A 26,290-nucleotide genomic window follows, 5' to 3' on the forward strand; every position below is an offset into this window, starting at 1 on the left:
TAATAATAAAGCTAATAATTATAATTTTTTTCCACATCTTTATTTAGACCAATGATACATGCTATTGATAAGACTACAGATGCATACCAATACCGATATCGATAATGGTATGGATAAAATCCTAACGTTCCCTCGTAGACCAGCAATGACACAGCGTTACGACGACGGGGATGGTGGCGGACTGGTACTTTTTTAGAGGCGGTATAGTACCGAATATGATTCATTAGTATCGCGTCACTATACTAATACCGGTATACCGTACAACCCTACTCGTTTAAAAAAAAAAGTTCTCCATACCCATCTTCTGTACAGAGACAGCACTGATCTATTCAAGGAACCATAAATAGAATGACAAGGGGAGGTGGAAGGCTTTAGCCATAAATTCAACTGAATTTGTCGTTTTTGTCTGTGAGCTATGATTGCAAAGCTTTAGTCAGCGTTTGAAAGGCAAGCCCACACCTTTACCACGGCGGCGTTTCAAGGAGAGCAGATAAGAGGCCGTATTCCCTCGTGTGCCAATTAATGCTCCTTCGCTGTCTCTATTGTTTGCCGGCCTTCCCTCGCTCTCCTCCACGCCTCCAAAGGGGGAACGAAGCGGGACCGAGTCTGCTTCCAAATGTACCAGACCTCGGCTTCCCCGAGTGGGAATGCTCACCAGATCCCAGCGCTTCCAAAGAACGCACGCGGCCCACTTTCAAACGCCGGCTCTCGAAGCCGACTGATGCTATTTCTGGGGGCGGGTTTCCCGTATCGGGGAAAATAATGAACAGATGGCTGCTTGTCATTCAGCACCACGCTGAGGTCTTACGGCCGCACTTTGAAGTGCGATGACGATCACCATCGACGCACGCCATCTTGATACAACTCGGGATTAGCATATTTACCGCTCGTTATTGGAAAAAAAAAAAAAATAATAACTGCTCAAACTGCGAACCGAGTCTTCCTCGTTCCAGCATTAAATTACAGTCTGAATCAAGAATCTAAGCTTTGTTTTTATTCCCCGATAAGTCTCTGGCTTGTCGGCGGCTCAATACGCCAATCAGTATGAAAATGTGCCAGTCAGCTGTTTGGCGATCAAGCAGCATTAAGAGAAAAGTGAGATTTCTCGGAAAGGCAGAGAAACAGAGAGGAGTGAAAGTGATCAGCTGTCCGCAGAAAGCCAGACAATGCACTTAGAGGAAGCGCTAAATCAGGGGTGTCAAACTCGTGACATCACATGGACGAAGATAAGACCTTCTGGAGGAAAGTTCTGTGGTCAGATGAAACAAAAAGTTGGCTGTTTGGCCGCAATACCCAGCAATATGTTTGGAGGAGAAAATGGGACAACTTTAATCCCAGGAACACCATGTATACCGCCAAGTATGGTGGTGGTAGTATTATGCTCTGGGCCTGATTCGCTGCCAATGGAACTGGTGCTTTACAGAGTAAATGGGACAATGAAAAAGGAGGATTACCTCCAAATTCTCCAGGACAACATACAATCATCAGTTGAAGATGGGTCTTCGGCGCAGTTGGGTGTTTCAACAGGACAATGACCCAGTATAGGGCTGGGCAATACATCGATATACTCTATATATATATTGTGGGTTTGTCTCTGTGCGATAGAGTCCATGGTTCTCGCCCGGAAAAGGGTGGAGTGCCATCTCCGGGTTGGGGAGGAGACCCTGCCCCAAGTGGAGGAGTTCAAGTACCTAGGAGTCTTGTTCACGAGTGAGGGAAGAGTGGATAGTGAGATCGACAGGCGGATCGGTGCGGCGTCTTCAGTAATGCGGACGTTGTACCGATCCGTTGTAGTGAAGAAGGAGCTGAGCCGGAAGGCAAAGCTCTCAATTTACCGGTCGATCTACGTTCCCATCCTCACCTATGGTCATGAGCTTTGGGTCATGACCGAAAGGATAAGATCACGGGTACGAGCGGCCGAAATGAGTTTCCTCCGCCGTGTGGCGGGGCTCTCCCTTAGAGATAGGGTGAGAAGCTCTGCCATCCGGGAGGAACTCAAAGTAAAGCCGCTGCTCCTCCACATCGAGAGGAGCCAGATGAGGTGGTTCGGGCATCTGGTCAGGATGCCACCCGAACGCCTCCCTAGGGAGGTGTTTAGGGCACGTCCAAACGGTAGGAGGCCACGGGGAAGACCCAGGACACGTTGGGAAGACTATGTCTCCCGGCTGGCCTGGGAACGCCTCGGGATCCCCCGGGAAGAGCTAGACGAAGTGGCTGGGGAGAGGGAAGTCTGGGTTTCCCTGCTTAGGCTGTTGCCCCCGCGACCCGACCTCGGATAAGCGGAAGATGATGGATGGATGGATGGATATAGAAAATAACTATTGTGATATTGGAGTACACGTTATCACGGAGTTGCTATTAGCTGCGGGCATTACACTACAGGCGTTTCTCTTTCTCGTCCCTCCTTTTCTCAGAGATGTAAAACAAGCGCACCTTCTTACATACGTCACATACGTATAAGCACTCGCGGAGAAGAGAGGTAGCGGCATGGGTAACATTAGCTGTGGTGCGAGTGGTAACACGAGAGAAAGAAGGTGCAAATCTGGTAACAAATTAAGGAAGAATTAATTCCCAAGAAAAAAAGCAGGGGGTCCATCGTTTGACGTTGGTTTGGCTTCAAGTGGGAATATGTCAAACAGACAACCGTAATATGTCGAGTATGGGGCAAAAACGTTGCTATAAAAAGTAGCATTAATGCTAATATGTAGCATCATTTGAAAAGTCACCCCCAGAGTGCTTGAAACTCTGCATATCAAAATCTCCATTCAGTGCCACACCAACAAAATGCCGAGGCAACCATTTCCACATCAACACGGTATGAAAAAAAAATTTTGAACAACATAAGGAGATAACGTCCGCAGTAACCCATCACATAGCGATTCGATTTCCTATTATGCAGCTCATTTTTATTAGACAGGTATTGAAATATCTTGTGTGACATCATGCACAAAAGTGCACTTTATTTGTTTTAAACTATTGTAGTAGCATTCTGTACAAAAATGCACTTTAATTTAGTGTCGTTTGATCTTAGTGACATCATGCACAAAAGTGCACTCATAGCTTGTTTTACAATGTCTCTGACAATCTTGCACTTTCTGTTTTGGAAATGACATGAATGTTTGTGCCACTGCTTAATAACTGTTTAATAAATACAGTTTTGGTCAATTGACTTAGTTGCGGTTTCCCTCTCTGCATGAAAAATTGAGCATATATTAATGCAGTATGAAGAAGAATGTTTTAATGTAGACAAAGAATCATCATACTGCTTTGATTATATGCATCAGGTGTTCATTCAAGGCTAAGGCAAAAATATGGAGATATATATCGTGTATCGTGACATGGCCTAAAAAATATCGAGATATTAAAAAGGCCATATCGCCCGGCCCTACCCCGAACACACGTCAAAAGTAGTAAAGGAATGGCTAAATCAGGCTAGAAGTAAGGTTTTAGAATGGCCTTCCCAAAGTCCTGACTTAAACGTGTGGACAATGCTGAAGAAACAAGTCAATGTCAGAAAAACAACAACATTTCATGTCTTTGGAGGTGGGAAGAAGCCGGAGTACCCGGAGGGAACCCACGCAGTCACGGGGAGGACATGCAAACTCCACACAGAAAGATCCCGAGCCCGGGATTGAACCCAAGACTACTCAGGACCTTCGTATAGTGAGGCAGATGCACTAACCCCTCTGCCACTGTGCTGGCCCATTTAAAAATAATAATAATAATAATAATAATAATGAATTAGATTTTTTATGCTCTTTTCTATTATTAGACACTCAATGCGCTCACAGAGAAGTGAGAACCCATCATTCATTCACACCTGGTGGTGGTAAGCTACATTCATAGCTACAGATGTAAAGGGGTATACTGACAGAAGCGAAGCTGCCAGTTTCACTCATACATCATTTCATTCATTCATAAGTGTGAGCGGCACCAGGGTGGCAAGGGTGACGTGTCCTGCCCAAGGACACAACAGCAGCGATTTGGATGTCAAGAGGCTGGGAGCGAACCTGCAGCAATCAGGTTTCTGGCACGGCCGCTCTACTCACTAGCCAGGGGTCACCAACCTTTCTGAAACCAAGAGCTACTTCTTGGGTACTGATTAATGCGAAGGGCTACCAGTTTGATACACACTTAAATAAATTGCCAGAGATAGCCAATTTGCTCAATTTACCTTTAATAAGTAAATCTATATATATATATATATATACATATACATATATATATAAATATATATATATATATATATACACACATATATATATATATATATATACACATATATATATATATATATATATACACATATATATATATATATATACATAAGGGTATTTCAGTTGTGCATTCCGTCGTACATTTTTTTTCCTTTTACGGAAGGTTTATTGTAGAGAATTAATGATGAAAAAAACACTTATTTGAACGGTTTAAAAGAGGAGAAAACAGGGAAAAAAATGAAAATTTAATTTGGAAACATTGTTTATCTCCAATTTCGACTCTTTAAAATTCAAAATTCAACCGAAAAAAATGAAGAGAAAAACTGGCTAATTCGATTATTTTTGAAAAATAAAAAATAAAACATTTATGTAACATCATTAGTAATTTTTCCTGATTAAGATTCATTTTAGGATTTTGATGACATGTTTTAAATAGGTTAAAATCCAATCTGTATTTTGTTAGAATATATAACAAATTGGACCAAGCTATATTTCTAACAAAGACAAATCATTATTTCTTCTAGATTTTCCAGAACAAAAATTCTAAAAGAAATTCAAAAGACATTGAAATCAGATTTAAATTTGGTTCTAAAGATTTTCTAGATTTGCCGGAATAATTTTTGGGGAATTTTAATCATAAGAAGTTTGAAGAAATATTTCACAAATAATCTTTGTCGAAAAAACAGAAGCTAAAATGAAGTATTAAATGTATTTATTATTCTTTACAATAAAAGAAAAATAATTGAACTTTGATTTAAATTGTCAGTAAGGAGAGGAAGGAATTTTAATGGTAAAAAGGTATTTGTGTTTAAAAATCCTAAAATCATTTTTAAGGTTGTATTTTTTCTCTAAAATTGTCTTTCTGAAAGTTATAAGAAGCAAAGTAAAAAAATAAATGAATTTATTTAAACAAGTGAAGACCAAGTCTTTAAAATATGTTCTTGGATTTTCAAATTCTATTTAGGTTTTGTCTCTCTTAGAATTAAAAATGTCGAGCAAAGCGAGACCAGCTTGCTAGTAAATAAATAAAATTAAAAAAATACAGGCAGCTCACTGGTAAATGCTGCTATTTGAGTTATTTTTAGAACAGGCCAGCGGGCGACTCATCTGGTCCTTACGGGCGACCTGGTGCCCGCGGGCACCGTGTTGGTGACCCCTGCACTACGCCATACCATTCCTTTACAAGGATATATAAACTTTTGACCACTGTGGTGAACTCTGCGGTGTTCCATGCCATTGTCTGCTGGGTTAGGGGGAGCATGTCCAGAGAAAGGAGCAGACCCAACAAAGCAAAACCAAGAAAGCTGCCCAGTAAGTCTCAGCCAGTGTCCAGTCCGCATGGATGGGTTTGCTGGGCCGTATGTTTGACACCCCTGTTCTAAATTAAACAAAACAAAATAATCTAATAAGGATTTACGTGTCAAAGAACGACGGCTATGCCCATGCTCCATAAAGACTTAAGCATTCCGTGTCCCATTTTCCACTCGCTAACATTCCAAGCTGTGGCTACAAAAGACAATCTTTACTCATCCATGACTGAGCTAATGAACCCCGAGGCACAAAACGTCAGCCCTCATTGTTTCATGTCGCTCGTTGTTTTGTCACGGCAAAGCGGAGCGAAGGTGTTTGTGGCAAAGAGGCTTTTTTTTTTTTTTTTGGTGTGCCAGGAGGCATTATTCAGCGAAGCAAAAGAAGCCACGCTCTGCAATGACAAGGGGAGGGGATATATTCCTTGAGCTGCCATGGTGAAATGAAAGGCATAAATAAGGCGTCTCTGCACAACAACAACATCTCTGTTTGACTTCAGGGAGGGTGGGCACTCGGGGTCACCATAGGTCAGACCTGGGCAAATTAAAGGCCTACTGAAACCCACTACTACCGACCACGCAGTCTGATAGTTTATATATCAATGATGAAATATTAACATTGCAACACATGCCAATACGGCCTTTTTAGTTTACTAAATTGCAATTTTAAATTTCCCAGGAGTTTCTTGTTGAAAACGTCGCGGAATGATGACGCGTACGCGTGACATCACGGACTGTCAGGAAATATTAGCGCTGCACCACTTGCGGCTATAAGTCGTCTGCTTTAATCGCATAATTACACAGCGTTCTGGACATCTGTGTTGCTGAATCTTTTGCAATTTGTTCATTTAATAATGGAGACTCTAAAGAAGAATGCTGTTGGTGGAAAGTGGTGGATTGCAGCTGTCTTTAACACCGAGACACAGCCGGTGTTTCTTTGTTTGTTGTGAAGCAGAGCGGTCAAGCGAACGTGTTTTCTCTACGTCAACCAGCATGTTTTTGGATGGGGAAATTGTGATATACATCTTACCGGAGACATCATTGGATTATTCGTCGTCCTGCAGCAGCTGTCAAAAAAGGCAGCTGTGAGCTTCTCTCTGAGACACTGCGCGTTCACCGCAGCCATCCGATCTCGAGATATGTCTTTACAATCTTTAAAATCTCACTAAAACACTATTAAAACAATAGGCAGATAAGGGATCTTCCAGAATTATCCTAGTGAATGTGTCAAATTACATCTGAAACGCTCACACTGCCGCCGCGGATTTTTTTCCCCTAGTCCTTCACTGTCAATATCCTAATTCACAAATCTTTCATCCTCGCTCAAATTAATTCGGTCCGAATTGCCCTTATTGCTGGTGGCTCCCATTAAAAACAATGTGAATATGTGTGGAGCCCTGCAACTCGTGACGTCACGCGCACATACTTCCGGTAAAGGCAAGGCTTTTCTATTAGCGACCAAAAGTTGCGAACTTTATCGTCGATGTTCTCTACTAAATCCTTTCAGCAAAAATATGGCAATATCACGAAATGATGAAGTATGACACATAGAATGGACCTGCTATCCCCGTTTAAATAAGAAAATCTCATTTCAGTAGGCCTTTAAGGCCCGGGGGCCACATGCGGCCCATTAAGCTTTTCAACCTGGCACGCCGGACATTCCCAAATAATTATTTTTCGATCTTTAAGATGGAAAGTCCCAAGAGGTAGCTTCTGTAGCCGAGGATCGGACCGCCAAGTGCCCTGCCTTCGGCTGCCGCCCAGCTCACATTGCACCCGACCTCTATGGCCCCTGCTATGGGTGGTGAGCCCATTGGAGGGGTGACCCACGTTGCCTCTTCGGAGCTGAGCCGGAAGGCAAAGCTCTCAATTTACCGGTCGATCTACGTTCCCATCCTCACCTATGGTCATGAGCTTTGGGTCATGACCGAAAGGATAAGATCACGGGTACAAGCGGCCGAAATTAGTTTCCTCCGCCGGGTGGCGGGGCTCTCCCTTAGAGATAGGGTGAGAAGCTCTGTCATCCGGGAGGAACTCAAAGTAAAGCCACTGCTCCTTCACATCGAGAGGAGCCAGATGAGGTGGTTCGGGCATCTGGTCAGGATGCCACCCGAACGCCTCCCTAGGGAGGTGTCTAGGGCACGTCCAACCGGTAGGAGGCCACGGGGAAGACCCAGGACACGTTGGGAAGACTATGTCTCCCGGCTGGCCTGGGAACGCCTCGGGATCCCCCGGGAAGAGCTACACGAAGTGGCTGGGGAGAGGGAAGTCTGGGTTTCCCTGCTTAGGCTGTTGCCCCCTCGACCCGACCTCGGATAAGCGGAAGAAGATGGATGGATGGATGGATGAAGATGGAAAGTGTAGCTGCCATTATGATATTGTTTAATGACCGTAAGTCTTCAACTATACTAAGTCTTTCAATGTTTGGAATCTGCGCGTTTGCATGAAATACTAGTTACTATGGTCACCTAATTAGTTACTATGGTCATCTACAAACCCCGTTTCCATATGAGTTGGGAAATTGTGTTAGATGTAAATATAAACAGAATACAATGACTTGCAAATCATTTTCAACCCATATTCAGTTGAATATGCTACAAAGACAACATATTTGATGTTCAAACTGGTAAACATTTTTTTTTTTTGCAAATAATCATTAACTTTAAAATTGATGCCAGCAACGCCTGACAAAGAAGTTGGGAAGGGTGGCAATAAATACTGATAAAGTTGTGGAATGCTCATCAAACACTTATTTTGAACATCCCACAGGTGTGCAGGCTGATTGGGAACAGTTGGGTGCCATGATTGGGTATAAAAGCAGCTTCCATGAAATGTTAAGTAATTCACAAACAAGGATGAGGCGAGGGTCACCAAATTGTAAGCAAATTGTCGAAACATTTTAGAACAACATTTCTCAACGGGCTATTGCAAGGAATTTAGGGATTTTACCATCTACAGTCCGTAAAATCATCAAAAGGTTTTCTGAAGTGTTCCTGAGCCCATGTGATGATATCCTTTAGAAATTGATGTCGGTTTTTGATACAGTGCCGTCTGAGGGATTGAAGGTCACGGTCATTCAATGTTGGTTTCCGGCCATGCCGCTTACGTGGAGTGATTTCTCCAGATTCTCTGAACCTTTTGATGATATTATGGACCACAGACGTTGAAATCCCTAAATTTCTTGCAATTGCACTTTGAGAAACGTTGTTCTTAAACTGTGTGACTATTTGCTCACGCAGTTGTGGACAAAGGGGTGTACCTCGCCCCATCCTTTCTTGTGAAAGACTGAGCATTTTTTGGGAAGCTGTTTTTATACCCAATCATGGCACCCACCTTTTCCCAATTATCCTGCACACCTGTGGGATGTTCCAAATAAGTGTTTGATGAGCATTCCTCAACTTTATCAGTATTTATTGCCACTTTTCCCAACTTCTTTGTCACGTGTTGCTGACATCAAATTCTAAAGTTAATGATTTTTTGCGAAAAAAAAAAAAATATTTATCAGTTTGAACATCAAATATGTTGTCTTTGTAGCATATTCAACTGAATATGGGTTGAAAAGGATTTGCAAATCATTGTATTCTGTTTATATTTACATCTAACACAATTTCCCAATTCATATGGAAACGGGGTTTGTCGCAAATCCCACATTTTTTTGTATTTTTATGTACATTCTGGGTGTCTCATTAAGTATAAAAATGTAAAATTGCATTCCGTTTTTTGAAGGCGGTCCGTCATAAAGTTTTTAGCTTTCAATCTGACGTTATTGTAAGGTTGTCTATTACTGTTCCTAAAAATAGACACTCTTTTTTCTCTAAATTTGGCCCCCCCGAGTCAAAATAATTGCCCAGGCCTGCCATAGGTTATGCTCAGTCAAGTAAATACCCACTTAGGGACCAAAAAAAGACATGTCTGATTTATTCAAAAAAACAAGTTGTGTTTTTTATTCCCCGCCACCGATGCGTGCTAAAGTGTAGCTCTGGCCCATCATGAAGTCAATCAATGTTTTAATGTGACCTTTGCTGCAAACGTCTTAGTCTTCTCCCCGGGGACAGACATTTGGTGAGGAATAATAGCGTGGTAAAAAAAAAAAATGAATTTTTATATAAGATGTCAACTACATGCCCCAGGCTAAAAACACAGGCTTTTATTCCTGTGTGGCAAAGATGCAGTGCAAACATCACTGGCTTCAAAGTAGCAGTAGTCTGGAAAAAAAACAAGTTGCCTCTATTTTGAAGGTATTATGATATAAAATCTGATTTATGACACCCAAAGACGGCCAAAGTTGACAAGTAAATAGAAATGATCAAAACAGTATCAATCTCATGGAGATTTTGAGGTATAATGAGCGAGCCAGTCACGTCAGATCCCTTCCCCATCAACAATAGTGCTTGACAAAAAATTACTTTGGGAAAAATAAGGATTCAGGACCTTATATTTTTGAGCCCGAACACAAAGAGGATGAGTGGTATTTTTCAGAAGCCGAGAGATGGACGCCGCTTTATAGCACGATAGCAAAAGCATGATTGAAAGGCGCTAAACATACAAACTAAATGGCTAATGGCGCCGATATTGTCCAACCCTTAATTACCGATGCCGATATCAACCGATACCGGTACATACAGTCGTGGAATTAACACATTATTATGCCTAATTTAGTTGTGATGCCCCGCTGGATGCATTAAACAATGTAACAAGGTTTTCCAAAATAAATTAACTCAAGTTATGGAAAAAAAGGCCAACATGGCACTGCCATATTTATTATTGAAGTCACAAAGTGCATTATTTTTTTTTTAACATGCCTCAAAACAGCAGCTTGGAATTTGGGACAGGCTCTCCCTGAGAGGGGGGGGTGTATGTCATTCTTGTTTGGTGTGGGTTCACAGTGTGGCGCATATTTGTAACAGTGTTAAAGTTGTTTATACGGCCACCCTCAGTGTGACCTGTATGGCTGTTGAACAAGTATGCATTGCATTCACTTGTGTGTGTTAAAAGCCGTAGATATCATGTGATTGGACCGGCCCGCAAAGGCAGTGCCTTTAAGGTTTATTGGCGCTCTGTACATCTCCCTACGTCCGTGTACCACTCCGTACAGCGGCGTTTTAAAAAGTCATACATTTTACTTTTTGAAACCATCCATCCATCCATTTTCTACCGCTTATTCCCTTTCGGGGTCGCGGGGGGCGCTGGCGCCTATCTCAGCTACAATCTGGCGTAAGGCGGGGTACACCCTGGACAAGTCGCCAACTCATCGCAGGGCCAACACACATAGACAGACAACATTCACACTCACATTCACACACTAGGGCCAATTTAGTGTTGCCAATCAACCTATCCCCAGGTGCATGTCCGGTACTGATAATTTACGATATCACATTTTAAAGCATTTATCGGCCTATATCTCTAATACAAACTAACCATAATAAAACAATTACAGTAATATATCCGCATATTTAGACCTACGGGACGCTCACATAAATTCTGCTTAGATGAAGAATCAATCACAATACCCCCAAAAAATTTTTGCCGCAACGAGCGTCTTTTTCGCCATCTCGGGGGATGTGAAAGTGAACCAGCCGGTCGCTCCATGGCCACATTTGTCTACTAGCAGGTGAGAAATGCATGAATTATAATCACAGAATTTACTTTAAGCAAGTTTGAGACGAAGCGGAAGCAGCCGCCGGCTCAGTGTGTCAATGATAGCAGCGTACGCTAGCATTAGCTCACTGCTATCAATGGGCCGCTAAAATAGTCGGTCAGCATTAGCACTTATAACAATATCACTCATATTTGGTTCATTTTCAGGTCACAGCATGTAAATGGAGTATTGTTGGTGCTTTTTAATTATTTCTAGAGAATATAATGAGCGCAATACCTGTTGACTCAATTGTTAGCTGTATATTTACGATTTAGAATGCATAAAAAAGCCAAGAGTATGAGTTCTTGTCTTACAAACGGATTGTGAATGATAAACAGCACATGTATTTCTAGTGTTTGCATATTTCCAGTATGACTGCTCTAATGATATGGTCAGAGTACAGAAGCGTTACAACAGTGACAGATGATCTACAGAAATTACAGAAGGTGTCCAGAGTGGAATATTCCAAATGGCTGACTGAATCTGTGGAAAATTGTGGCATCATAGACGGTATTTTCATATACTTTGTGGATTCTAAATACAACTGGATATGGTTTAATGGATACAATTAAACACAATTAAGCATATGAAGTCAACTTGTTTTTCCACTCTACTGCATTTTTAAAATGCTAGAAAGTTCGGAATGACTCCATGGATGACAGAGTCTGGTGTGGATGAACTTGAGTGGCCTGCGCAGAGTCCTGACCTGAACCCGATAGAACACCTTTGGGATTAATTAAAAATGAGAGACTGAGAGCCAGGCCTGGTGGAGGAGGAATTATGGTGCGGGGTTGTTTTTCAGTAGTTGGGCTTGGCCCCTTAGTTCCAGTGAAAGGAACTTTGAATGCTCCAGGATACCAAAACATTTTGGACAATTCCATGCTCCCAACCTTGTGGGAACAGTTTGGAGCAGGCCCCCTTCCTCTTCCAACATGACTGTGCACCAGTGCACAAAGCAAGGTCCATAAAGACATGGAAGACAGAGTCTGGTGTGGATGAACTTGACTGGCCTGCACAGAGTCCTGACCTGAAGCCGATAGAACACCTTTGGGATGAATTAGAATGGAGACTGAGAGCCAGGCCTTCTCGACCAACTTTAGCGTGTGACAGATATACTTAACGTTTAACGTCCTTGTCGGTGAAAGTGCTAAATTTCATATATAACCTCTACCGTTCTTACACTATATTGCCAAAAAATGATCAGCATCACGCTTTTCCATCTAGCAATCTTATGGACGAGTCTGGGTTTGGAAGTTGCCAGGAGAACGCTACATTTTGGACTGCATTGTGCCGAGTGTGAACTTTGGTGGAGGAGGAATTATGGCGTGGGGTTGTTTTTCAGGAGTTGGGCTTGGCCCCTTAGTTCCAGTGAAAGGAACTTTGAATGCTCCAGGATACCAAAACATTTTGGACAATTCCATGCTCCCAACCTAGTGGGAACAGTTTGGAGCGGGCCCCTTCCTCTTCCAACATGACTGTGCACCAGTGCACAGAGCAAAGTCCATAAAGACATGGATGACAGAGTCTGGTGTGGATTAACTTGACTGGCCTGCACAGAGTCCTGACCTGAACCCGATAGAACACCTTTGGGATGAATTAGAACGGAGACAGAGAGCCAGGCCTTCTCGACCAACATCAGTGTGTGACCTCACCAATGAGCTTTTGAAAGAATGGTGGAAAATTCCGCAACCTTGTGGACAGACTTCCCAGAAGAGTTGAAGCTGTAATAGCTGCAAAAGATGGACCCACATCATATAGAACCCTATGGGTTAGGAATGGCACTTCAAGTTCCTATGTGAGCCAAGGCAGGTGGCCAAACACTTTTGGTTATATAGTGTATTAAATATATTTTGAGAAGCCCGAAGCACTCAAAGCCAAACTGAGAAAGAGCACACTCAACCGATCTGCAGCTTCGAGTCTGTGACCTCGGCTTTGCCTGATGGCAGTCACACATTCCCAGCTGTTTTACACATTCCAGACGGGCATCCCGAGGGATGAGCCGGAGCCATTTACAAAATACAGTCCAGTCAACGCTAACATGGGGGAGGGGGCCATCAGCTGCGGCCGCGAGTCGCGCTGATGGCCACTCGGGGACCCACAACCAGGAAATGACCTTTTGCAGAGTAAATGGTCCGGCCGTGGAAGCGATCAGGACGAGGGCAATTAGCCCGTCGGTAGATCACACTTATACCACGACGGAGAAGGCTGCCGTGCCCCAGAAGGGGTCATTCAGCTGACACAATGAATGAATAAAAAGTCCAACATCCATTTTTTAGGGGGGGTGCGGACAAACTGACACAGAAATGCTTGGTAGCAACCAGCAGGAGCTGTAAGACCATAGGACACTGCTATGGAAAGAGGTTAAAAATTGGGATGTGAGAATCTATAACCTGAGATAAAAATATACAGTCGTGGTCAAAAGTTTACATACACTTGTAAAGAACATAAAGTCATGGCTGTCTTGAGTTTCCAATCATTTCTACAACTCGTATTTTTTTGTGATAGAGTGATTGGAGCACATACTTGTTGGTCACAAAAAAAAACATTCATGAAGTTCGGTTCTTTTAAGAATTTATTATGGGTCTACTGAAAATGTGAGCAAATCTGCTGGGCCAAAAGTATACATACAGCAATGTTAATATTTGTTTACATGTCCTTTGGAAAATTTCACTGCAATTTTGGTAGCCATCCACAAGCTTCTGGTTGAATTTTTGACCACTCCTCTTGACAAAATTGGTGCAGTTCAGCTAAATTTATAAGTAAATGATAAATGGGTTATACTTGTATAGCGCTTTTCTACCTTCAAGGTACTCAAAGCGCTTTGACACTACTTCCACATTTACCCATTCACACACACATTCACACACTGATGGAGGGAGCTGCCATGCAAGGCGCTAACCAGCACCCATCAGGAGCAAGGGTGAAGTGTCTTGCTCAGGACACAACGGACGTGACGAGGTCGGTACTAGGTGGGAATTGAACCAGGCACCCTCGGGTTGCGCACGGCCACTCTCTCACTGTCCCACGCCGTTGTTGGTTTTCTGACATGGACTTGTTTCCTTAGCATTGCCCACACCTTTAAGTCAGGACTTTGGGAAGGCCATTCTAAAACCTTAAATCTAGCCTGATTTAGCCAGTGTGTTTGGTGTAGGGCCGGGTGATATGGCCTTTTATTGATATCTCAATATTTTTAGGCCATGTCACGATACACGATATACATCTCAATATTTTGCCTTAGCCTTGAATGAACACTTGACACATATAATCACAGCAGTATGATGATTCTATGTGTCTACATTAAAACATTCTTATACATACTGCATTAATATATGCTCATTTTAAACTTTCATGCAGAGAGAGTCTACATGTTTTTTTTATTTCTCTTAACTATTTAGGCGTATTGGATCCTAATTACAACACAACATAAGAATAATCTTTTTTATGATCTTCTTAGTCCATAAGTACACAAACGTGTACTTCATATTTAGTGACATGCTAATTCTTATTTTTACACTTTTTTTCCCCAAATTCCATTGTATGTTATACTCTTCTGACACCACCAGATGGCAGCATAAGTGTCCACATAAGCGGCCATAAGACCCCAATTCAGTAGTGTACACAATTTTGTACATAAGAGCTAAATGTCAGAGTTATTTGGTGTCGAACCCCAAGATGCAGAGACGGAGGCAGGCATAGAACAAGAAAACATGATTTAATAAAGATACTACGACAAAATCAAACAAAACGGTACTAACACAAAGCGCGCACGAGGCGGATAACAAACTGAGGGTCTTTAGCATAGAAGCTAGCAAGAAACAAAAAAGGGCCTAGCGTGGAAGCTAGCGGGTAGAAAACAGGAAAAACTGGAAACAGCTAATTGCTAACAGAAACAGCTTACCACTACGACAACCAGGACAAAATGTAGCACGACAGGTAGTAGCTGTAACAAAACGACACGACACGATGGCAATGACAAAAGTGACATGTGGCAACGACAATGATCCTGCACTGACTGGAAGACACAGTGGGTACAAATAGGAGCGGGCTGATTGACAACAGGTGTAGCCAGGTGCCAATCAGCCGCAGATGAGGTGACAACAGCACACAGGGAGACAAACAGGAAGCTGAACCAAAATAAGAGCACTTGACAGGAACTAAAGACAGGAGATACTAAACTCAGAGAAAACAAAGACAAATGCAGAGGAAAAAACTAAAACACAAACAAACTGTCAGGGGAAAGCCTGACACTAAAAAGGTGCTGTCCACGCATGTGGCCATTAAGCTTTTAGAGGTAAAGTACCCGAAGATTTTTTGTTAAAATAAAACCAATAAAAACATTTTTTTGTGGTCCCCTTTATTTAGAAAAGTGTCCGAAATACATTTTGGTACCGGTACCAAAAAATTGGTATCGAGACAACACTAATTGTCATGGTTTGTGGTCACGTTCTGCTTGGTTTTGGACTCATTGTGCACTCTTGTTTGTTTTTGTCACCATGACAACTCAGTTTTCACCTGTCATGTCACACACCTGATTTACTTGGACTCATGCACCTGTTATCAATCACCATGTCACTTTTTAAGCCTGTAGTTGCCAGGCAGTCAGCCTGGCGACATCATCCTCTACACACTTGTGATTGCTCACTTCTTGCCATAGTTTCATGCTTTTCACGTCACAGTAAGTGTACTTTTGTTTCATGTACTTAGTCTGTTTATGTGTTAGTTTTGTTTTCTCAGCCAAGTTTTGAACCTCTGCTGAGAGCGCCTTTCGTTTGTTCCTGCGTTAAGTTTGTTCTCCGCCTTGTGCTCGCCTTTTGTTTGGTACTTTTTAAGTGATTAATTAAAGGGGAACATTATCACCAGACCTATGTAAGCGTCAATATATACCTTGATGTTGCAGAAAAAAGACCATATGTTTTTTTTACCGATTTCCGAACTCTAAAAGGGTGAATTTGGCGATCTAAACGCCTTTCATTTGTTCGCTGTCAGAGCGATGACCTTTCACCCGTGACGTCACAATGGGAAACAATCCACCATTTTCTCGAACACATTACACAAATTAGCTCTGTTATTTTCCGTTTTTTCGACTGTTTACAGTACCTTGGAGACATCATGCCTCGTCGGTGTGTTGTCGGAGGGCGTAACAACACGAACAGAGACGGATTCAAGTTGATTTACGTGGAGTGTGCCAAACAAACACATACCAATCGACGGATTTAAGTTGCACCAGTGTCAAAAGATGCGAAAGTCGTTTGTTTGGTCTGCACATTTTACAGACGATGCTACAACAGACATGTCACAGAGATGGCAAGAATGTGGGGATATCATGCGACACTCAGAACAGTTGCATTTCCAACGATAAAGTCAACCCAATCACAAAGGTGAGTTTTGTTGATAGATTTATGTGCTAATCGGACATGTATGGTCATGGCATGACTGCCAGCTAATTGATGCTAACATGCTATTTAGGCTAGCTGTATGTACATTTGTAGGTATATTTGCATCCAGCCTTTCCCTCTACCCACAGTTGATGCCAAACAAACACATACCAATCGACGGATTCAAGTTGCACCAGTGTCAAAAGATGCGAAAGTCCCTCGTTTGGTCTGCACATTTTACCGACGATGCTACAACAGACATGGCACAGAGATGGCAAGAATGTGTGGATATCCTGCGACACTCAAAGCAGATGCATTTCCAACGATAAAGTCAACCCAATCACAAAGGTGAGTTTTGTTGATGTTATTGACTTATGTGCTAATCCGACATATTTGCGCACGGCATGCCTGTCAGCTAATCAATGCTAACATGCTATTTAGGCTAGCTGTATGTACATTTGTAGCTATATTTGCATTCAGCCTTTCCCTCTACCCACATTTAATGCCAAACAAACACTTACCAATCGACGGATTTAAGTTGCTCCAGTGGTCTAAAGATGCAATCGTAGGTTAGAAGGCGATCGCCGAACAGCTTCAATAGTTATTTGATCAATAGCTTCAGTTTCTTCTTCAATTTCGTTTTTGCTATCTGCCTCCACACTCCAACCATCCGTTTCAATACATGTGTAATCTGTTGAATCGATTAAGCCGCTGAAATCCGAGTCTGAATCCGAGGTAATGTCGCTATATCTTGCTGGGCTATTTGCCATTTTTGTTTCTATTGGCATCACTATGTGACGTCACAGGAAAATGGATGGTGGATTTACAGATAGCGAAAATCAGGCCTTTTTTTGGGATATGATGGGTAAAAATTTTGAAAAAAACTTCAAAAAAGATGTCCGTACCTTCACGCCATGTCCGGTCCAATCGATTAGTACCATGGGAAAACAAACAACACCATAGTCCAAGTCTTGACACTAATGGCTACAAGGAGCACGTTTTGCAGCGTTTTCGAATCGGGGTTTGACGCATGACACCGCATGGTACTGATAAAGCATTCCCCAGCCCTCCACCTCCCCCCCAGCATCGCACTGCGCTCTACCAGGGTGGCCCGCCCCGCCCTACTACTCAAGAAGGACTGCTGTAATGAGGAAACCAAAACAACAAAACATCTACCAGAGCTACAAACTTCAACGTTTATTTTTGGAACACTGCAGTCAGATCCTGAGGGGGTTTATGGTCATTCATGCATAATGGAGGTCTAAGTACTGTAAGAGATTTGACTGCGTCAGCACATCCGATACCATTTTATGAGCGTTGTAAACAACGCACTCCCATTCACTAATGCACAATGGCTATTTGGGGAGGGCGCCTTCACAACCGTTTCGGAGGTTTCCGCACAAGACCAGAAATATATTTGCATTGGAGAGGTGCAAAAACAGGGACATAACGAAGCGTGAGAAAAGAAAAAAGGAAGAGTTTCAGCAGCAGAAATACCGTCTAAAATTAGAAGGAGTCACGCCGGGGCGACTTTGTCTCAGATTGGGGGACTTGGATGATGGGCTCACATGCAGACAATTCCCAGCAGTGCGGTGACACAAGACGAGGAGTATAAATCATCCAAGAGTGTCTATTTATAACCTGCGTCATGAGCCAACTCCTTTTTCTTCCCGCCAACTATCCTCGTGCCTTAAGACGCGGCGTCCCCGTCAACCGGGGGTTGATTTAGACCCTCCTCAGGCGGGAATCAAACCGGCAATCTTCCACTTGTTGGCCTGCCCCCCCTTATCAACTTAAACCGAGGGACACATGTTCCTCTCACTTCAGAGGACATCACGGGGATGTATACTTCTCACCACATGCCTGGACCTCTAACCAAGACCTCAACCCCAACGGAGTGATTTACATCGCCATGGTTACCAGCGCTTTATTGCCGCGATGTATCCGGCAGCAACTGTACACGGGCCTTGTTTTGCAAAAAAAAAACTACTTTTCTTTCCTATTGGGACTTGTTTTTGTGTATTTCAAGCCCTGAAAATGTGAAATTAAACCAATGAGTTTAATTCAGTTTAAGATTATTTCGAAAATGCATGCATGCATGCAACATGATACATCACACACGCATGCATACAACCTGATGCTTCACACATGCGTGCATGCAACATGATGAATCACACACGCATGCATACAACCTGATGCTTCACACATGCGTGCATGCAACATGATGAATCACACACACACATGCACGCAACCTGATGCATCACACATGCGTGCTTACAACATGATGCATCACACATGCGTGCATGCAACATGATGAATCACACACACACATGCACGCAACCTGATGCATCACACATGTGTGCTTACAACATGATGCATCACACATGCGTGCTTACAACATGCTGCATCACACATGCATGGATACAGAATAATGCATCACACATGCATGGATGCAGAATAATGCATCACACATGCATGCATACAACATGATGCATCACACATGCATGCATACAACATGATGCATCACACATGCATGGATACAGAATAATGCATCACACATGCATGCATACAACATGATGCATCACACGCGCATGCATACAACATGATGCATCCCACATGCGTGCATACAACATGATGCATCACACATGCATGGATACAGAATAATGCATCCCACATGCATGAATGCATACAACATGATGCATCACACAAGCGTGCATACAACATGATGCATCACACACGCATGCACGCAACATGATTCATCACACATGCATGCTTGCAACATGCATCACACATGCATGGATAGAGAATAATGCATCACACATGCATGCATACAACATGATGCATCACACATGCATGGATACAGAATAATGCATCACACATGCATGCATACAACATGATGCATCACACATGCATGGATACAGAATAATACATCACACATGCATGCATACAACATGATGCATCACACATGCATGCGTACAACATGATGCATCACACATGCATGCGTACAACATGATGCATCACACATACATGAATACAACATGGATGGATGAAAAATTTAAATACACAAAAATCACACACTATTTGGTGGTAAAATAACCGGAAAAACAAAATTGTACTGGGCAGCGTAGCTCGGTGGGTAGAGCTGCCGTGAACTTGAGGGTTCCAGGTTCGATCCCCACTTCTGCCATCCGAGTTATCACCCACTTGCCTCATAATGCCACCCGCACTGGTTTGAAAATGTAACTTAGACAATGGGTTTCACTATGTGAAGCGCTTTTAGTCACTAGAGCAGTGGTTCTTAACCTGGGTTCGATCGAACCCTAGGGGTTCGATGGTTCGGCCTCAGGGGTTCGGCGGAGCCTTCGCCGCGGAGGTAAAGACACACCCGACTCATCGTGTAAATAAAAACTTCTCCCTATCGGCGCATTATGGATACCCCCAAACAATGTCACTTACCTGAGATCATTTTCTAATATAACTTGTTATATTATTATAATCAAATGGCAGTAGTCATTTCCCTGAGATTATTTTCCAATAAAAGTATGTTGACCCACTTACTATGACAATAGTAAAAAAAATATTGTTTTTCATAATTTGTACCCCTTTCAGATATGGCATTTCGTTCCCACTAAAACATTCACATGTTGCACAATGAGATGTAAACATGGGAACATGTGTACACTCCTGTAACTTTCTGTTTGTGAAATATATCTTTATTAGTATTGATTTAATATAATAACATTATTTCATGATTAATATTTATGAGTTATGATTAAATTAAGAAAAAAACATTTTATTTTTCACTAAAGAAGGGTTCGATGTTAACCCTAACCCAAATGAAACGGATGGGGTTCGGTACCTCCAACCAGGTTAAGAACCACTACACTAGAGAAAAGCGTTATATAAATATATTCCACTACACTACTGTTTTTCATGTTGCTATAATTTTACTTGATGTGGTTTATTCGTTACTAATTTATATCCAGGTATGTTTCCTTAAACAAACTTTTTTTGTGGTACAATAAATACTCACGTTTTCAAATATCAATCAAAATAATTGTGATTATGCAAAGCGAAAGCCATTTATCAACAACATCCAGAAACGCCGATCTGTAATTTGACCCCGTTAACATGCTTCAAAACTCACCAAATTTTACACACACATCAGGACTGGCGAAAATTGCCATCTAATAAAAAAACAAACACTAAAAATCAAAATTGCGCTCTAGCGCCCCCTAGGAAAAAACACAGGCAAACCTGCTTGTAACTTCTGTTAGGAATGTCGTAGAGACATGAAACAAAAACCTCTATGTAGGTCTGACTAAGACCAGGGCTTGAGTCGCGGGGGCAGCAGCCAAAGCGGACCCGACCAACGTCCTTTTGCAATGGGCCTGGCGGACCCTAATAATTGTGATTATAATTTTTGCCATAATGGTCCAGCCCTAGTTTCGACGATTCTGTTTTCCCAGAATGAATGTTGAGCTCCGAGACCTTCCATGAGAGGGGGTCTCCTGGCCAGTGGGCTGACAGAGCAGCTCTTCAAACAGCCTTTGCCCAAATATGGCTCCAGGGGATACTTGAGCCATCAGAGGCTGAGCTGTTATTTCCCCCCTGCTTTGTTAACCCGCTACGTGTCCGAATGTGAGACTCGGTAGGTGGGACAAGACCCGGGATGTCCAGTAAACACCACCCAGATTGCGTCTCGTTGATTTGCACGGTCAGAGGCGGCGGCGCTTGCAAAGTCATGATTAAAATGTGCGGCTGACATAAATACTTGCTGAGAAGGCAAATGTGTATTCCTCCCTTGGTGGAAATACGTCCAAACAAGTGTTGTCTTGGTACTTGGATGCACAGATGCACTGTGAGAGAGGACTGGTCCATTGTTTCCCTCAAGTTACAATAAGTAAGGAACAATATTTCCTTTCAAGGGCCGAAGACAGATGCCGGAACTGTCTGGAGCTGCACAAAATTAAGTCTTATATACAGTAAGTGTTAATAATGAAGGCAACACATGAAGTTAGTGTCTATATTAGCTATATTAGCCACCTATCAAAATGACTATAATAGTCATATATAAGTGTTATAATGAAGGCAACACATGATGTGTCTATATTAGCCTACTATCAGAATTACTTTAAAAGTCTTGTAATGCTAGCAACACATGTTGTGTCTATATTAGCCTACTATCAAAATTGCTTTAAAAGTCTTATATACAGTAAGTGTTATAATGAAGACAACACATGATGTAAGTGTCTATAAACTATATTAGCCTACTATCAAAATGACTATAAGAGTTATATATAGTGTTATAATGAAAGCAACACATGATGTGTCTATATTAGCCTACTATCAGAGTTACTTTATAAGTCTTATAATGCTAGCAACACATGTTGTGTCTATATTAGCCTACTATCAAAATTGCTTTAAAAGTCTTATATACAGTAAGTGTTATAATGAAGACAACACATGTGTCTATATTAGCTATATTAGCCTACTATCAAAATGACTATAAGAGTTATATATAAGTGTTATAATAAAGGCAACACATGATGTAAGTGTCTATATTAGCCTACTATCAGAGTTACTTTATAAGTCTTATAATGCTAGCAACACATGTTGTCTATATTAGCCTACTATCAAAATTGCTTTAAAAGTCTTATATACAGTAAGTGTTATAATGAAGACAACACATGATGTGTCTATAAACTATATTAGCCTACTATCAAAATGACTATAAGAGTTATATATAAGTGTTATAATGAAAGCAACACATGATGTGTCTATATTAGCCTACTATCAGAGTTACTTTATAAGTCTTATAATGCTAGCAACACATGTTGTGTCTATATTAGCCTACTATCAAAATTGCTTTAAATGTCTAATATACAGTAAGTGTTAATAATGAAGACAACACATGATGTAAGTGTCTATATTAGCTATATTAGCCTACTATCAAAATGACTATAAGAGTCATATATAAGTGTTAAAATGAAGGCAACACATGATGTAAGTGTCTATATTAGCCTACTATCAGAATTACTTTAAAAGTCTTATAATGCTAGCAACACGTGTTGTGTCTATATTAGCCTACTATCAAAATTGCTTTACAAGTCTTATATACAGTAAGTGTTATAATGAAGACAACACATGTGTCTATATGAGCTATATTAGCCTACTATCAAAATGACTATAAGAGTTATATATAAGTGTTATAATGAAGGCAACACATGATGTAAGTGTCTATATTAGCCTACTATCAGAGTTACTTTATAAGTCTTATAATGCTAGCAACACATGTTGTGTCTATATTAGCCTACTATCAAAATCGCTTTAAAAGTCTAATATACAGTAAGTGTTAATAATGAAGACAACACATGATGTAAGTGTCTATATTAGCTATATTAGCCTACTATCAAAATGACTATAAGAGTCATATATAAGTGTTATAATGATGGCAACACATGATGTAAGTGTCTATATTAGCCTACTATCCGAATTACTTCAAAAGTCTTATAATGCTAGCAACACATGTTGTGTCTATATTAGCCTACTATCAAAATCGCTTTAAAAGTCTAATATACAGTAAGTGTTAATAATGAAGACAACACATGATGTAAGTGTCTATAAACTATATTAGCCTACTATCAAAATGACTATAAGAGTTATATATAAGTGTTATAATGAAAGCAACACATGATGTGTCTATATTAGCCTACTATCAGAGTTACTTTATAAGTCTTATAATGCTAGCAACACATGTTGTGTCTATATTAGCCTATTATCAAAATTGCTTTAAAAGTCTTATACAAGTGTTATAATGAAGACAAAACATGATGTAAGTGTCTATATGAGCTATATTAGCCTACTAACAAGATGAATTTAAAAGTCTTATATAAGTGTTATAATGAAAACAACACATGATCCATCCATCCATTTTCTACCGCTTATTCCCTTTCGGGGTCGCGGGGGGCGCTGGCGCCTATCTCAGCTACAATCGGGCGGAAGGCAGGGTACACCCTGGACAAGTCGCAACACATGATGTAAGTGTCTATATTAGCCTACTATGGAAATGACTTTAAAAATCTTATATATAAGTCTTATAATGGAGACAACACATGGTGTAAGTGTCTATTTTAGCTATATTAGCCTACTATCAAAATTACTTTAAAAGTCTTACATAAGTGTTATAATGAAGACAACACAAGATGTAAGTGTCTATATCAGCTATTATTAGCCTACTATCAAAATAACTTTAAAAGTCTTATATAAGTGTTATAATGAAGGCAACACATGATGTAAGTGTTTATAATAGCCATATTTGCCTACTATCAAAATGACCTTAAAAATCTTATATACGTATTCTAATGGAGACAACACATGGTGTAAGTGTCTATTTTGGCTATATTAGCCTATTATCAAAAAATGTTTAAGTCTTATATACAATAAGTGTTATAATGAAGGCAACACATGATGTAAGTGCCTATATTAGCTTTATTAGCCTACTATCAAAATGACTTTAAAAGTCTTATATAAGTGTTATATTGAAGACAACACATGATGTAAGTGTTTATATTAGCTATATTAGCCTACTATCAAAATTGATTTAAAAGTCGTGTATACAGTAAGTGTTATAATAAGGACAACACATGATTTAAGTGTGTATAGTACCTCACCTTCCGCCCGCGACCTCAAAAGGGACAAGCAGTAGGAAATGGATGGATGGATGGATTTTGGAATGCATCCATCCATCCATTTTCTACCGCTTGTCCCTTTTGGGGTCACGGGGAAGGGATGCTGGAGCCTATCTCAGCTGCGTTCGGGCGGAAGGCCGGGGTACACCCCGGACAAGTCACCACCTCATCGCAGATTTTGGAATGCAGTCTGCTGAAAATAATGGAAAGCGACTCCCTCCATAGCAACTGACGCTGTGGTCAAAGTTGGAATTTACACAAAACACATTTTTAAGATATTCAACACTCTCCTGCCGTCTTAAGTGGATAGTGCACCCCAATAATTTGTCACATTTCATGTGTCAGGTAAACCATGACGAATGGGCCCAACGGAATAAGTTTCCTACTTCTGAATGACGGGGGATTGTGAGATGAGGTATCACATGTCATGTATTTTTGTCTCTGTTGCTGTTTTGATGTATTGTTTTCTACACCGTAATTTTTTTGTTTTAGTCGTTGTGTCATTGTTTTCCCGCATGCATATTATATGCTAGGTGGTGTGAAATTAAAAGGTCACAGAAAATAAATTAGGCCATAGCTGACTCTGGTGCACCCGTCGATTCCTTGTCAATAATTTTTTTGTGGACACTGTCCGTGAACCAATTAAAAGAGGGAGAAAACACACTGCTATTCAATTAACCAGACTCTCCGTGGTCACTGAGAGCATGGTCTGCACAGAGAAAATAACCGCTGAGGTTTCTAATTAGCGGCGGGTCAAAAAAAAACAAAAAAAAAAACTGCTGCCGGTGTGAAAATTGTGTGCTTTAATAAAGCCTGCCGTGCTGTTGTGCACTATGTACTCATCGAGGCTAATAATGCTAAAGCGGAGCAGATCATCGGTTCTGTCGCTGCCGTGCTGTCTTTCTGCCAGTAAAAAACATTCATAAAGTATTCACAGCGCTTCAAGTTTCCCCATTTTATGCTACAGACGTGTTAAAAAAAACGAAAACGAAAAAAAAATGGTCCTTAAAATTCTACACACAATACCCCAAAACGACAGTTTTTTTTCAAATTGCATATTCATTCATTCAAAAAAAAAAAATACAGCAAAAAAAAACTGTACACAAGTATTCCCAAAAAGGTTTGCCAAGCTTGTGGCACCGTATTCAGAAAGACTTGAGGCTGTAATTGCTGCCAAAGGTGCATCAACGAAGTATTGAGCAAAAAAAGAAGGCTGTATTGACTTATGTACAATTAATTATTTACTTTATTATTTATTATGAAGAGTTAAAGCTCAACTCCTGCCTTGTTTACTTCTTTGACGGCCTCTTTAAAGTTGTGTGATAAATTAGAAATATCAACCAGCAAGAAGTCAAACATGAATAAGGGTGAACAGTGATTTGCATTTTTCCCATTATGCTTTGAATTAAATCGGTGTCATTTAAATTTTTTCATGGTGATGGGATGTTTTTTTTTTTTTTTTTCTATAATATCGTCTTGTCCAGGGTGTACTCCACCTACCACCCCAATGTAACTGAGATAGGCTCCAGCGACCCCAAAAGGGACAAGCGGTAAAAAATGGATGGATGGAATTTCCACAAAGCTCAGTGAGCAGAAAGTGTAACGTGTGACCATGTGTTTTTTTTATTTTTTTGCTGCATAAAAGGTCGTTTTCTATTGGGTCATATAAGTAAATGCAGTGTACAAGTAAACAACTGACCTGAGTTTCTAACACTGTCCTCACGAGTGTTATAATTTGCCACCTGTCAAAACACTTGGGTATTAAAATTTAAAATAAAACCACAGCCAGATTGCTCACTGAAATTAAACCGTCGTCTCGGGCGGCCAAACTGAAGTGAATTGTATTTATATAGCGCTTTTCTCTCGTGACTCAAAGCGCTTTTACATAGTGAAACCCGATATCTAAGTTACATTTAAACCAGTGTGGGTAGCACTGGGAGCAGATGGGTAAAGTGTCTTGCCCAAGGACACAACGGCAGTGAGGATCGAACCTGGAACCCTCAAGTTGCTGGCACGGCCACTCTACCAAATAAGCTATAACCGCCCTGAAGTGAAGATGCGG

At 41.1% G+C, this 26,290-nt stretch overlaps 1 protein-coding gene across 6 annotated transcripts in view; it reads right to left on the reverse strand.

The window, feature by feature from the left end:
* Positions 1-26,290, reverse strand: part of enox2 (ecto-NOX disulfide-thiol exchanger 2) — a 505,472-nt gene that overhangs the window by 291,962 nt on the left and 187,220 nt on the right. Inside the window, exon 1 of one of the 6 annotated variants that reach the window (XM_061891608.1) lies at positions 17,443-17,461. The exons of the other annotated variants lie outside the window; for them this stretch is intronic. The gene's annotated coding sequence lies outside the window, so the exon portion shown is untranslated. Of the gene's footprint in view, positions 1-17,442; positions 17,462-26,290 lie in introns of those variants that run through there. 6 annotated transcript variants of the gene reach the window in all.

Source organism: Nerophis ophidion, linkage group LG29 (genome assembly GCF_033978795.1).
Source record: "Nerophis ophidion isolate RoL-2023_Sa linkage group LG29, RoL_Noph_v1.0, whole genome shotgun sequence".
Lineage (NCBI taxonomy): Eukaryota > Metazoa > Chordata > Actinopteri > Syngnathiformes > Syngnathidae > Nerophis > Nerophis ophidion.